Raw genomic sequence first — 14,211 nt, 5'->3', positions numbered from 1 at the left:
ATCAAGATGTCGGCAATCATACCGGCACTCTTAAATATACAGCCCGTACGCGCGCATTTAATTAATGAGCCCGGTACGTTGTGACTCGCGACACTGGGAAGCCGTGACCCGTCTCTGAAGGTTTATTCTGACCGTAAGAAATTTGTTTTTCTTACACCGTGATTCTGACGATTTGGCGGTGTGGCGTGCATGCCCACGCTTGCGTTCCCGCGCTCGTACATGCTTGGCGCGTCTTCCGCGACAGCGCGGACAGCACAAGGAGTTTAAGCACCTCTTAGAACCTGGGTGCTACAACGAACGTTCGTATCAAACGTCGCTGGGTGAAAATCGGTTGGTAACAACCGTATTCCATTACATTGAGGCCAATGGGCCTTGGCCGGGATCAATGAAAAATTCGTATCACCCCGAAATTTGTATGAGCTGTGATCGTATCACCAAGGTTTCGCTGTACGTAGATCCGTACACAGAAGTAGGCCCAACCTTTTGATGCGTTTAACCAACTAGCCCAAAAAGCCACATTGACAGAGGCAAGCGCCGCTTTTGAAATTTTGACCAGCTTCGCTTTCCAAAAGCACAGTTATACCTCTGCGTTAGTATCCATTCATAGCGGCAGTAACACCGTGATGAACCCGCGGTAGTGGAAATCTACTGCTAGATTTTAAATGCATGCACTTACACCTGATTGGTCGAAGTGAGATTGCGTGACCTGCCGGCTCAAGCAATTACGTGAAAGCGAATGCTTTGCGCCTCGTGATCTCTCACCGCTGTCTGCAGTCTGTTATCTATATTATCCTTTCACTCGCACAGCTAGCTTACATTCGTTTATTAGAATTAATGTGTCTCCAAGAAAAGTGTGAATTGATTTACCGGTATTGTATGCCGCGGCTGCCTATAGGTTTAGGCATTGTTCTCAATTTTGAGAAAATGAAGCGCCCATAGCAAGTGTTCTTCTTTTTAATTGTGTTACAGTACTCGGTACAACGCATTCATAATTTGTCCATGTATCCTTGTCCTACAAGCATGGCTGTATAGCACATTCTGCTTCTGGTCGCTTACGCCTGCGGACGCAGATGGAACCCTCTGTACGAGCTGTGACAACGACTGACGCCACCCGTGTTAACTCGTGCTTTCCGTATCTGAAGACTACCATTTTGTTCAGCACCCTCTGCCCGTGGGTAACGGACTGGAGACCACTGTTGTCCTGCACTCTGGCATTGCTGGACGGCCATACATGATCAGCGATTTCCGCCAGCTTTTGATTGACGCCTATGTGATTAAGCAAGTTAGCAGAATTGGCGTTTACCAGATACTACATGTATGGCTGGTAAAATTCTTGGCTGAAGGAGCCAAGAAGACTAGGGCGTTCGGGTCACCTGAATGTTAAAGGCCAACTGCGGTGATTCTTTGACCATGTCAAGGTAATGGTACATCTATGTTCCTTAGACGCTCCTGTCGCAGGTCCGATGGTAGAAATACTCGCCAAATCGGACAGTAACATTACATTAGTAAAAAGCGTGACACCGAAATCAAATCCCAACCGATCAGTACCTTCTTGGCGTGATGTAGAAGCTGGCAAAAATCAGAATTCGGGCAAGCCATGCCGGTCCCACCGGTACGGAGTATGAAAGCTGCGAAAGCGGCGAAGAGCAGCAGCTCAGTGGAAAGATGAGTATGACGCAATAGCCGTATCATGTCTGTGACCGACCTGCCGTGTGCTCAAGTTCTTCAGAGCTGTCGGACAATGAAAGGTGCGATTCAGACGCGTTTGGAGGCCAACTGGAATCGCCGTTCCTTTTTGACGAAGTAGAGCAGGTAGCTAAGATATGTGACATTGCCTCCGAGATTGCACGCCGGCAGATTCCTCTCAAGCCGTCTCAATCGCTCGGAGAAGTGTAATGTCAGAGGTGGCCATGGCCGACTCCTCCTCCGCGCCGCGGCGCTCGCCGCCGAGGCATCAGGGGAGCCGCCACGCATTTGGTACGCCTTGAACGAGGCGAGGGCAACAATTCTGTTCTACTATATGATCCTCCACGTATTTGGAAATGACAGCCTACTGTGTGTAGCAGTAATTATCGTGTTAGAAACCTCACGAAAACATAGACGTGTATGTAACAAGGTGAGCGCACAGCGCTGACATCGAAATGTCCTCTCAGCACCGCATCTACGACAGGTAACCGCACAAACATTCAGTTTAAGCAGCATGATGGCGTTGCAAGGTTATGAGGTCGAGCGCACCCTGAAGAGGAACAATAACTGTACCGATGAATGTAGCCACTCGGCATCAGTCATGCTCCTTCTCGCGATGTCACCTACGCCGCCCGGTCTGGCACGGCCAGACAGACACTGCCGCGAAGGCGAAAGCTGTGCTGGCATGCATAGCTTTCTAGATTTTCTAGCACGATGCTTCGCACTCTCCTGATGGCACCCCTATGTTTCCCTTCCTACAAGCTCCCGTCGTGCCGCAAAAGCGAGGGGTATTGTCACTAGCGCGATGTTTTGTGCCACCAAAACATAAGGAACATAAGAACGTAGAAAAAGGCGACGATGACAACTCAGGTGCTTTCACCATGGAAGACGAGCGGATATATGTAGGCCATGATAAGTTTCCGCAAAATCAGCAAAATCCATGATAAGTTTCCGCAAATATATATATGGAAGTTTTTATTGCGAGAGTTTCGGCCAGTGACTGGCCTTCATCAGGATAAGGGTACATGTTGCTTGCACTCATGTTTATACAGTCGTGTACGAAAAACGACAGAGGAAGGAAGAGAAAGAGGGAAAAAGGGGGAAAAACAAGAGCATGAGGCGGAGAAATTTCCAGGGGTCACTGCGCTATGCAAGTGGCGTCGTCAATGGTTATATCTTTGCAAGCATTGAAATTTGTGTGTTCTGCTGGTAGTACATTTAAAGTAGACAACGTGTACCAGTGGCCGGAAACGAGAAGGGCTGGTGTATGCGGCAGTGCACGTCCAACGACCTACTCGCTTACCAAGTGTTCGTCTCGCCCCCCTTCTTTTTTACTGACAGTCACCATTCAGGTGTCCGCGGTCTTGACTGGGCGACAGTGGTGGGACAATCGGTTGGGGCTTTCGTCTATCCTTCCCTCCCATCGCATATTGTTCCTCAACAAGACGGCGCCCCGCGGCTCCGGCAGAAAAGGAGTTAAGATATTAACTCATTACTACGGCGACGTCTCGCTTCGAGGGGGACACTGCGCATTGCCGCAAGGAAAAGCAAATGGGCGTTTAATGTACATATTTGTTTGTTCTGAAATTCTGCGGTTGGGAGCTCTTGGTTGCGTACGCAGTGGCTGTTAGACATGTCAAGCTTGGCATGTCCAACTCGATGCCAACTGCGAAGTTTGGCAGACTCCCCTTTGTGAAGAATCAAAGAAACTCACCACCTTCATCTCACTTTTTGGGTGCTTCTACTTCAACTGACTACCATTTATTATTGCATCAGCTCCTGAACACTTCTAGAAGTAGATGGCGTACATTTTACAAAGCATCAGTCGAGTTGTCTGTCACACCGACGACATACTCATCTGGGGTTCAAACAGCTATGGGCACAACGAGACACTATGAAACGTGCTGCAGGCACTCGCAAAGGGTAGAGTGACACTGAACGACAGCAAGTGCGTGTTTAATGTTCAACACCTTACATTCCTTGGACAATGACTCGATGAAGACGGAATGAGACCTGACGAAAAGAAGTTTGATGCCATAATGGAAATTGAGTCCCGAAAACAGGACCGAGCTGCAGAGAGTTCTCGGAATGGCAACATACCTCGCGAGATTCGTTCCCAATCTCTGATATTCTGCAGTTACTCGCACTCCTGTTGTCAAAAAAGCAAGAGTTTGCTTGGGGTGCTCCACAGGAGCAGGCATTCAACAGGTGGAAGTCGGTGCTCTCATCTCGTCCTGTCCTTGGAGTCTACGACCCATCAAAAGAAACAGTCGTCACCGCCGACGCATCATGCTTCGGACTGCGAGCATTAATTCGGCAGAAGCAACCGAATGGCAAGCTTTCTGTCATCACTTATGCCTCGAGGTCACTCTCAGAAACCGAGAAGCGCTACGCTGAGATTGGGCATGCGATAAATTCAGCGATTACCTTGTTGGCAAGCTGTTCAAGCTGGAGACGGATCACAAGCCGTTGGTTCTAATATTCACTCCGAACAGCCTTGACGACTTGACGCCCAGATTACAGTGGCTAAAGAGGAGAATGATGCCATATCGATGTGAGGTTGCATACGTTCCAGGCAAAAGGCTTCTAGCCGCAGGTACACTTTCGAGAGCGCCTCTGCGAGAGACGGAGACAGCGAGTCGAAGAAAGTGCTGAAGCATTACTGTTCTCTATGGCAACCTCTATTCCGATAAAGCAACATTGATTTTAATGGTTAAAGGAATCCCGGTGAGCAGACCCTATCTGCACACAACTTCGTCTGCTCTGCGAGAAAGAATGGCCCTCCAGGAGAGACTTAGGACTTGACCTAAAATTCTTCTACGACCATCAACACCAGCTCCCTGTGGAGAATGATTTACTCCTCAACGCTTTGCGAGTGGTCGTCCCCTACTCATGGCGAAAAGAAGACCTAGGACTTTTGCATGACGGACACTTTGGCATAATAGGGACACTTGCTCGAGCCAGAGACTGTGTCTGGTAGCCCACCATAGGATCTGACGTCTCGTCCCTGGTGAAGCGATGTTAGCTATGCATCGAAACAAGTGTCAACAGGAAAATGCCACTAATAAGCTCCGAATTTCCTGAAAGACCTTGACAACGCATGGCGATGAATTTGTTTCACTTCAAGAACCAGTGGTGGTTGATAGCTGCAGATTATTATTCAAGATTATCCAATTTAGGTCGGCTTGATAAGCTCACTTCCTCAGATGTAGTCAACGCCTGCAAGTCAATTTTTGCACGCCACGGAAATCCCGAGGATTTGGTTTAGGACAATCGCCCGCAGTTTTCGTCGACTGAGTTTTCACTCTTCGTGCTAGACTACAGTTCCAAGCACATTACATCTAGCGCTCATTATCTGCAAAGTAATGGACTTGCAGAGGCTACAGTGAAAATCATCAAGACATCCGTGACGAAGACCAAGGACCCTTGCCTGACACTTCTAGCTTACCGGTCGACTTCTTTGAAGAATGGATATAGCCCTGCCAAACTGCTCATGAGTTGTCGGCTGAGATCCAGGCTTCCTCTCTGTTCCACCACGCTGACGCCCCAATTGCCAGATCAGGACAGCCTTCGGAATTTTCACGAAACAGCGAAAGCGTCAAAGCAAAGATTTCGACAGACGTCAAGGAGTCCGCGACTTGTCGGAACTTCATTATGGAGAGTGTGTGTCCCAGCGTGTGTGTCGTAAAAATTTCTGTTCTTGTGTACCAGTCCTCAAAGGCTGGGTTCTTCAATTTTCCAAATTCTTCCAAATTTTCGAAATTCCAATTTTTCCAAATTCATCCACACGGAGATGCCGTGTGGATGACAGATCTCAAGAGCAAAGGGAGAGTACAAGCCCCAACCGATGAGGTTCGATTTTATTCGGTCAATACCTGCACTGTTGCTGTACGCAGAAACCGGACGCAGCTAGTTCCATATTCCCGAGGTCACAACAACGCAGAAAGCGCCAGTATCAGTTATTGTGCTATAGACACTCGTTCGCGTTGCAAGGACGCGTTGCCAGGACATGGGCATACCAGAAGTGGCAGGTGCGTGAAGCCGCCTGCTGCAACGAACTTCGCATGATTGCATTGACAGATGTTCTAGATGCTGCCACTTAAGAAATCCAGGCGAAGCTCGTGATAGCATGTGCTCGAGGTGGGCGTGGCGCGTGATTTGGCTCCTAGGCTAAAACGCGTTTTAGATTAAACGTGTGTCCACGTAACTCAGCCTCCTGCCTTCTTGCTCGTCCCTGATGACTTCAACACAGACAAGTCAGTTAACATGAAGATTATCTGCAACTCCGTATTGCTATCACTAGCAGATAAAAATGTGTGTTGGCCATATGACATGATCCACAACAGACCGGCTGAGGGCATTCATGGGAGGCCAGAATGCAAACACCCAGAATAGCATTTTGAGCGTGTTCGTATGCGCGCACTGAGGTCATTGCAGCAATCAAGGTCAAACAAGAAGCAAACCGGAAACCACGGACGCTACCTCCATCCCGTCCATTCCGCTCTTAGTGTTCTTTTGAGCTGTTTAGGTTTCGGTAAGATGAAAGCGGGACAGGCCTCTGCAAATGGGGCTCCAAGAATATTGTAGGATATTGTCCAAAGGTATGCTGAGGTTAAAGTTACAGCAAAATCACAACAAACGCTCACCTAAGAAAAGACCCGATACCTACAAGCGCTGTGGGTGGCGTGTCTTTTGTTCGGGGGGCGTCCTATGTGTTCGCGCTGTAACTTAAACATCAGGATTGTGTACCAAGTAGGCCCGAATTAAGTTTCAATGATATCCAAGGTATGGATCGTGGGTTGATGGTAGAGAAAAATGAAATTAAACGAAGGTGGAGGCGAAAAACGCAAGGACGCTGCAACAGTCCCTGGGATTTTATCCCGCATTGAGAACCTATTGATTGTTTTGTTCGTTGCGCTGGGCTAGGGGATAGTAAAAAGAAGGATTTTGAAGCTGTGAACCTCAAGAAGAGAGAAGCTGGTTTCGAACTGTGGGGCATTGAACTGGTGAAAACTGCCATTACACGCGCAAGTACATTGGAGCAAATTACGTGTCTAAGCAAAAGCAAGGATACGTAGCATATAGCAACAAACAGCGCGGCCTCATTCTCCCAATATAAAGCTAGATGGACAGAGGAAACAAAGATAAAATAAAATGAAGCAGCAGAATAGAGTAGGGCCAGCATAGGCTTTCGTGGGGAGTAGGACTAATGCGGCGGTGAAATAAAACTGAATGCTACTCTAAACGCCCCGATAATGCATGGTATTCATACTTTTGAAAAAGGCCAGAAGATGCCAAGGCTAACGTCGCGGGATGAAAATTCAGCCGCTGTTATTAAATATGCACGAAAAAGAAATAAAAGAACGCCTCTGCGCACGTAATTGCAGTGCACGGTACATAATCCAAAGTGGCCGAAACTTCCCGGAACCCACTTCTAGAGCGCCTCTGAATGACAGAGTTCTTTCACGCACTTAAACACCAAAAACCAAACCAGTCCTAGCTCTAGAAGTCTGCAATAATGTGTACACTAAACTGGTATTGTGGTAGTGAAAAGAGTAACCGCTACATTGTCAGACGCTGGTCGTCCTTCATGAAAGGGCACACGCGAGCGCGTGGCCTGCACAGGCCACGCGCTCGCGTGCCCTGTGCAGGCCAACCGACAGCTAAAGAAAGCACTTCCGTTTATGGCGTCATCAATTGGCGATCAATGTAACGAGTCATTGCTGCTGAACAAGCGATACTAGATGATGCTCCCTCTGTGCTCGCGCAACGGGTGGTGCCGACAGTGCGTTTTCTTCTGCCAAGAAATAGAGCGTGGAGCGCGAGAACGGTCGAAGCGTTCAGTGGCACACCTTCTAAAAAGTAACCAACAACCAAACCTTCACCTGGGCGCATCACTCTCGCTGATATAGTTCTAGTTAAGGTGAGCCGCAACTCTCGTAAGGCGAGACACAGAGCTTCCACGTTTCGAACATGCTCGTGTTCCACGATTAATTTAGTAGCAGTAGGCGACGCGCTGGAGACATTACCCGTTGCTCAAATATATACGGAACGTAATCTAACAGCGCTTATTCACCGGCCGTGACTCGTATTTTGTCAGTCAATAGATGACGCCAAATACAGAAGTGCTTTCATTAGCTGTCGGTTGATGGCGCTGTAGGCAGCCGTCGCGAAGCGAAGGCCACGTGCGTATTCCCTTTCATAAAGGATGACAGAGTACACAACATGTTGCGGTGCACGAAGCGCGCTTTCCTGCAACGGCTTCGCGTTGTCCTAAACACTAACTTTACTTCACGGCAAAACAGCCATGGTGCGCTCCCGCGCTTTTCTAACGAAACGAAGGCCCTACTTCAAGCTCTTATGCGCCTGCGCCAATTAGCTTCGATTCGCCGCACTGCTCACGCTAGCACCCCACGGAGCGCAGCCACACGGCGCCGTGTTCGTAGCAAGAGCGGACAAGCGTGTTCATGTTATTTATTTATTGTATTGTTGGCTACACTGGCCTAGCCGAGCCAGTTTCGCGTGGATCCTCGAGAGCCGTGCTGCGCATGCGCGAGGATCAGTGATGTCACGCACCAGAGCCGGTACCTCCCACGCACTCGCCGCCGCCGGTCTGCGCTTTCCAGAGGATTGGCGTCATAGCCTTGGCAGACGTATTGGCGCCGTCGCGCGCCCAGCTATTCGCCATTGCTCTGCAGTCGCCGTCTGACACTGCGCTGGAGCCGCGTGATAGCGCCTCTGACTGACATTTATCAGTGTGGTATATCCATGGAGAAGGAGAGCGCAAATGCTCCTCAAGGGCGCAGAAGAGCGGAGAAGCTTAACTAATCGGATCCTGAAGTAGTTGCCTGGCAAAATAAATATAGATTTGCCACATAATACGTATACCGTGTGTGTGTCATTGGAGGAGCAGTAAGCATGATAATCAAGCTAATCCTAGACAATCGGTAAAGCTAAGAATAATTAGCTGAAGCTTTGCCAACTCTACGTTATCCTGGCATAGCCGAGCTAAGCCAGTGCAACATTTTTTTTTTAATGCGGAGCATTTCTTAGTTGCACCTGTGGCGTCGGCGGCGCCGTCCACACACCCACTGCGCATGCTCGGCTCGTCTCGTGCCGGCAGCAAGCCTCTCTTCTTCCTCCCTCCCTCCTCTCCCTCGAACGCGGGCGGTGTGCATATAAGCGGCGGAGCGCGCGTTCGGAATTCAGACAAGCAGTGGCGTAAATCCCGGGGGGGATCAGGGGGGCCCTGACCCCTCTTGTGTTTAGACTGGGGGGGACCCCCTATGCAGTGGTCCCCCCCTGAGATTTTGCATTCGAACATCTTCCATCTTGACGTGCTTGAAGTTTATTTTCACACGTGCCATTCAAAATCGCCTCAGACTTCCAGCTCTCAGATACAACGAAAGAAATAAGCACAAGTCAACAACTTACGATAATATTTTTACAAGATCTTCTGAGCGATGTTCAAAGTCTCCAACCACATCCATAGAGGCTATCACGAAAGCCGCTGCCATGCAGCGGCCGTTTATCCACGTGGTGACGTATCATTGCGCCTTCTAACTCGCTGAGAGCAACGATATTCGTGAAAACATTTCTTCAGCACCGAGTCTGGGGCGAGAGAAATTGAGTAAGAGACATTCGGCCTTTGCTTGCAAATATCACCACAAATGAGTCATCTTTTCACACCCAACTGAAACTGCACGCATTTTTCAGTACCCCTGTTCATTCCAGCTGAACTTCATACTTCCCGTTAGTGTTCGTTTTTCCCTAACTGGCTGTGCGTATCAGACGCCCAAACAGGTAGAGAATGATCAAGAACATCGACCTCACTGTCGGCTTCAATAAAGCGATAAGCTACAACCAGACTTCCTTATATATATATATATATATATATATATATATATATATATATATATATATATATATATATATATATATATATATATATATATATATATATATATATATATATATATATGCGATGCAACATTCAATTCACGGACGTCGCCCCCTGCTGCGCGCGCGTTTTTGAGGAACTTCTGGGCCCGATCCACCCGATCGTTCAAACTACAGTGTTCTAGAAGTGTTCGCAGCGTCACCTTAGAGTCACTTAGAGTCAGAGGCAGCATATGCAGTAACTCTACGTCACCTGAAACTTTCCGGCGGGTTGCAGGGCGCGGCTAGCTCGCGTTGCTGTTTTGCGCGCAAGAAAAGTCTGAATTACGGTGCGCAACACACGAAACTTCATGCAAATTTCTGTGAGTTGTGAAATAAAGTGCTGTCGTTGTGACCGATTTAAAGAGGGTAGGCGATATTTTAAGCGGCTATGATGAATATGAATGCTCCTGCGTGTGGGGCGTTCAAGTTTTTTTTTGTACTGCTGGTCGACACGATTTTCAATACCCTTTCGCCACTGTAGCGATCCTAGCGACTTCACTCCCGCCTTTCGAGCCCCACTATGCCGGATATAAACAATGCCTCAATTTTTTATTTATTTGCTTTCGCATGAGCTGGTCTCTGCGACTAACCTACTCAATGCTGTTTTTTTTTTCGCGAATCAATAATCGGCGGAATCACTTGGCTTTGTATTAAATGTATCCGCACGGTAATCTTAAATTTTTTTATTTGCAGACATAGATCATACAAGGTTACCAAAACTGGTTGGACTCGTAGGCGATATATATTGGTACGTGCGGGTCCAATGAAAAAAAAAAACCTATACATAGGTATTATGAGTACATAAGAAGTAACATACATTACGTGCGTACATTTTTATTACACCGCAGAATGGCACCACCAAAATAACACTCGACAGCGTCACGTGCTGACAAACTAATTTTATTTACACGAAACACGGCCTATGTATGCGGAAATGCTGGCCATATCAAAATATAGATTAACAATGCATGTATGGTCACTCGTGATAAAACAATAAACTGCCGATGACAACCGTCGATCTAACTGGAGCATCTCAAAGGAGCCCAATCCCCGTGGGCCTCCCCCGCTTCCTAATTACTTCAATCATCCCCACTAAATCCCTTTTTTTTGTACATCGATCTCTATCCAGCCCGTTTCATCTAGCAGTAGTTCTGTGCTTAGGACTTCGATAGCGAAACAAGCAGCCAAAGTTCTTTATCATTTTTTAGAAGTACCCTGACCGCTTTACCAAAGCACGAGTAAGGTTTTGCTGTCACCGCCCTCGTATTTTCTTGCTTTTATTGTTATCGCACTTGACTTTGCGCGGTCACTCTTAGCTTTGTTGGGTCCAGCTGTTTTTTGTTGTCAAACGCTGCACCAGAAATTTCTCTGCACGTATGCTGCATGCTCTATGTGCACGACCGCCGGAGACTGTAAAAAGCGCCTCCCTCCCGTCCAGATGCCGCGGCGGGCCGTCTTTGAGACAGTTGCAGTGTACGGATAGACACAGATGCCGCTCCTTCAGAAAAACAAGCATACATAAGTGCAGCAAAGCTGCTCGCGTGGTGCCGACAAAGGTCCTTCAAGCGAATGAATGGCGGGAACATGCGCTGCAGGGCACGCACGAATGGAAACAGTAGCTTCTACTGCTTGGGTCAGCTTTAAAAAAGAATAAAATGCTCAACCCCCTTCTCCCTCCGTTTTTTTTTTTTGTGATCTCTTGTTGTGTCATTGTGGTGGCCCTCTCCCCGCCTCCAACCCCGCGTTTGTTGATCCCCCCCCCCCCCCCGGAATTACAGCGTAACCAGCGTAACCCAGACCAAGAGGACGCGCTTCACACCCCGCAAGAGAAGCTTTCAGGAGAAACTGGCGGCAAGACCCCTGGCGGGCGCCCAAGTAATCGACGCGGAGAGGGCCGTGGAGGCGCGGCGCAGAGATACGACAGTGAGCCCACTGCCCAATTCTAGTACACTGTAGTTCAAACGAAGACGCCTGTCCTCCGGTTTCACTTTTTGGCGGAAAAGCAGGGAGGCAAAACTTTCTTTAGTAGGTTGGACGACCACAGAGAATCAGCACGTCCGCTTGGTTTGAACGCATCACGAAGACTGCTTTATTTGTTCACTATTTACAGTGGTCTTGTAGAGAGGGAAAATGAAAAGGAAAATAGAAATACAGAAACACAAGCACAGTCAAAAGATTTTCTCTGCACCCCGCACGTGCAACAAACTTGAAGAACAGAGGGAGAAAACGCTTTCCCTGTGTTGGGTGACGCTCCCTGTGGCTTTCAGTGTTCTTTCGCGGGGCGGGCGCGTGGGTCGTAAAACGACGAATGTCAAGGACGTTCTCCGCTCTTCCCGTACTCATCGTCGCCTTGAACCTTCTTGGTTGCAACCCCGAAAATGCGTCCCCCGGTTTGCCCCTCTTCCTCCTTTTCGCCGCGGGGTTTTCGAATTAAAGCTGCTTCGAAGTGGGGGTTGCTTCCCAATATTCGACAAATACGACATCACTTGTCAGTCGTTCGGCAGTTTCAGCCTGCACGCGTCCACAGAAGTGCTGCCAGCACTGCACATTAACCGGCCGCGCATCCTTCTTGGCGTAATGTGCTTGTGACTTTCAACTGGACTGGGAAGATGCCGCACAAGCGGCAGAGTTCGCTGAGCTCGTTCTTTCTGCCGAACTCCAAGCGACCTTCTTCGGAAGACAATGTCACCAAAAACACTGATGAGGTGAGCCTTTTATGTAACTGATCCTTGATTATAATTTTGTTTTGTCGGGTACCCTTAGTGCAACATACAAGGATTTTTATTCTGATTAAAAAAGCGGGAAGTGACAGTTACTTGAATGCCGCCTTGAAAGCCCAAAATGGCTTGCAGTCATTAGACAGGTGGATAACTACCACGTTAAGTTAAACAACTAACAGAAATCTGCTAGATAACTTTTAAATCAATGGTTTCGTGAACTACGTTGCAACTAGCTTCAATGGAGCTATTATTGACTACCCTAATTCATGCAATTCGCTAAAAAGCAAGGAATGTTTGGTGGTTTCATCCACCGGTTCCAGGATCACGCACCGAAGGAATTAATGCCATTTAGAAGAGTGATTTAGACGCTTCGGCCAACTCTTCATTACCTTAGAATAATAACAGAGAGATGAACTAGTGAGCCGCAAGCGGAGTTTGTGGTGTCTTGACTTCTCTCTTGTTTCCGTGCTTGCACGCCCAGTCATTTTAGCATGAATCGTCATCGCCTTGGAGTTGATAGAAGCGCACGCACAGCAGTGACATGTTATCAAGGCATTGAGTCCAGTGACGAGCTACCCGAAAACTCTTCTACGCACCATCTACATGGCTTTCCTAGCGCGGTTCTTGAATCACGCGAAGGAACCTCGAAACTTTGTAATGTTCAACCTCCCAGCTTTCCTGCAATATGTCAGCAGGCGAAAGTTTCCCCACGCACGATCTCCAGGCTGATGGCTAACTTTCGGACAGTCTGTTTATTCATGAACAAAAGTGTTTACAATCAACGAACACGTAGCCGTGAGAATTTTTCGAAACGCTGTTGTTACACGTGCTTGATGATACAAAAAAAAGGCCCTTGCTCGTTTCTCTCTTTCCTTCATTATTCAGCTCCTCTCTCCTCTCAACACCTTCTCGACTGCTATGGAAAGAGAGGTCGCGCAGCTACGTGTACGCCAAGTCCACACGCCACGAGCTGACGCGTTGTAACGCGTACGGGGGGTAAAGGCCCGAACAGACGTACGCGTTGCAGCGCGTCAACGCGTGACTTTTTGACGCGGCGTCGCGCCCTCTCCCTGTGGGGAGAAAGGGCGCACGGCTACGCGAAGCTGCGCGCCCTCCCTCTCCGTAGGGAGAGGGTGCGACGCCGCCTCAAAAAGTCACGCGTTTACGCGCTGCAACGCGTACGTGTGTTCGGGCCTTAAGTCTTTAGAAACCATGCGCCCTGCAATGTGAAGGCCCAGGCTCAGAGTTGCGTATTTGCGAAGAAAAAAAATATTAAAAAGCGCATACTTCAATCTCCCGTATCTTAATGACACAAAACATCTCATGATGGCATGATGCCCTCTTCGTGTTTATTCACAAGCAGGAAGTGATGTAACACAGAACGAACCATCCAAGGGCGTCGCCCCATGGCTCCTTCAATCAACCGCTCCCGCGGTGAGAAAGCAAGGAGAAGGCTTTATGTGTATACCGGGCTCTAATTTTGCTATGCAAACATAAGCTGCGCAACGAGTTCTTGATATCTGCGAAGATATTTTGTGTATACACCTGATGAAAGGGACATGAAAGTGACTTCGGTCACCTCTAACTTTCTTTGTCATATGCTCTTTCGGAGAGAACGAGGCGAGGGGGAATAGTGTGGGGTCGAGTGTGGAACTCTTTTTTCTGCCTTCTTGGCGTCACGTAGCACGTGATCTATATACGAGCAGGCAGCTGACCAATAATCCTAACACTCCTAAGTTTCCTGAAGTTTCAATCCACATATATACCCTATAAAGTGGACGGGGAGATGACCGCCGCCGTAGCGAAGTGGTAGAGCATCGGACGCGTTATTCGAAGGTCGCAGGTTCGGTCCCTGCCGGCGGCA

General features: G+C 48.4%; 1 protein-coding gene across 1 annotated transcript in view; it reads left to right on the top strand.

Moving 5' to 3' along the window:
* LOC119395108 (phospholipid-transporting ATPase ABCA3-like) overlaps positions 1–14,211 on the top strand; it is a 106,021-nt gene that overhangs the window by 19,625 nt on the left and 72,185 nt on the right. The window lies entirely within an intron of this gene.

Source organism: Rhipicephalus sanguineus, chromosome 5, assembly GCF_013339695.2.
Source record: "Rhipicephalus sanguineus isolate Rsan-2018 chromosome 5, BIME_Rsan_1.4, whole genome shotgun sequence".
Classification (NCBI taxonomy): Eukaryota; Metazoa; Arthropoda; class Arachnida; order Ixodida; family Ixodidae; genus Rhipicephalus; species Rhipicephalus sanguineus.
The sequence above is the reverse complement of the archived record's forward strand: the minus strand, read 5'-3'. Positions and strand labels throughout refer to the sequence as shown.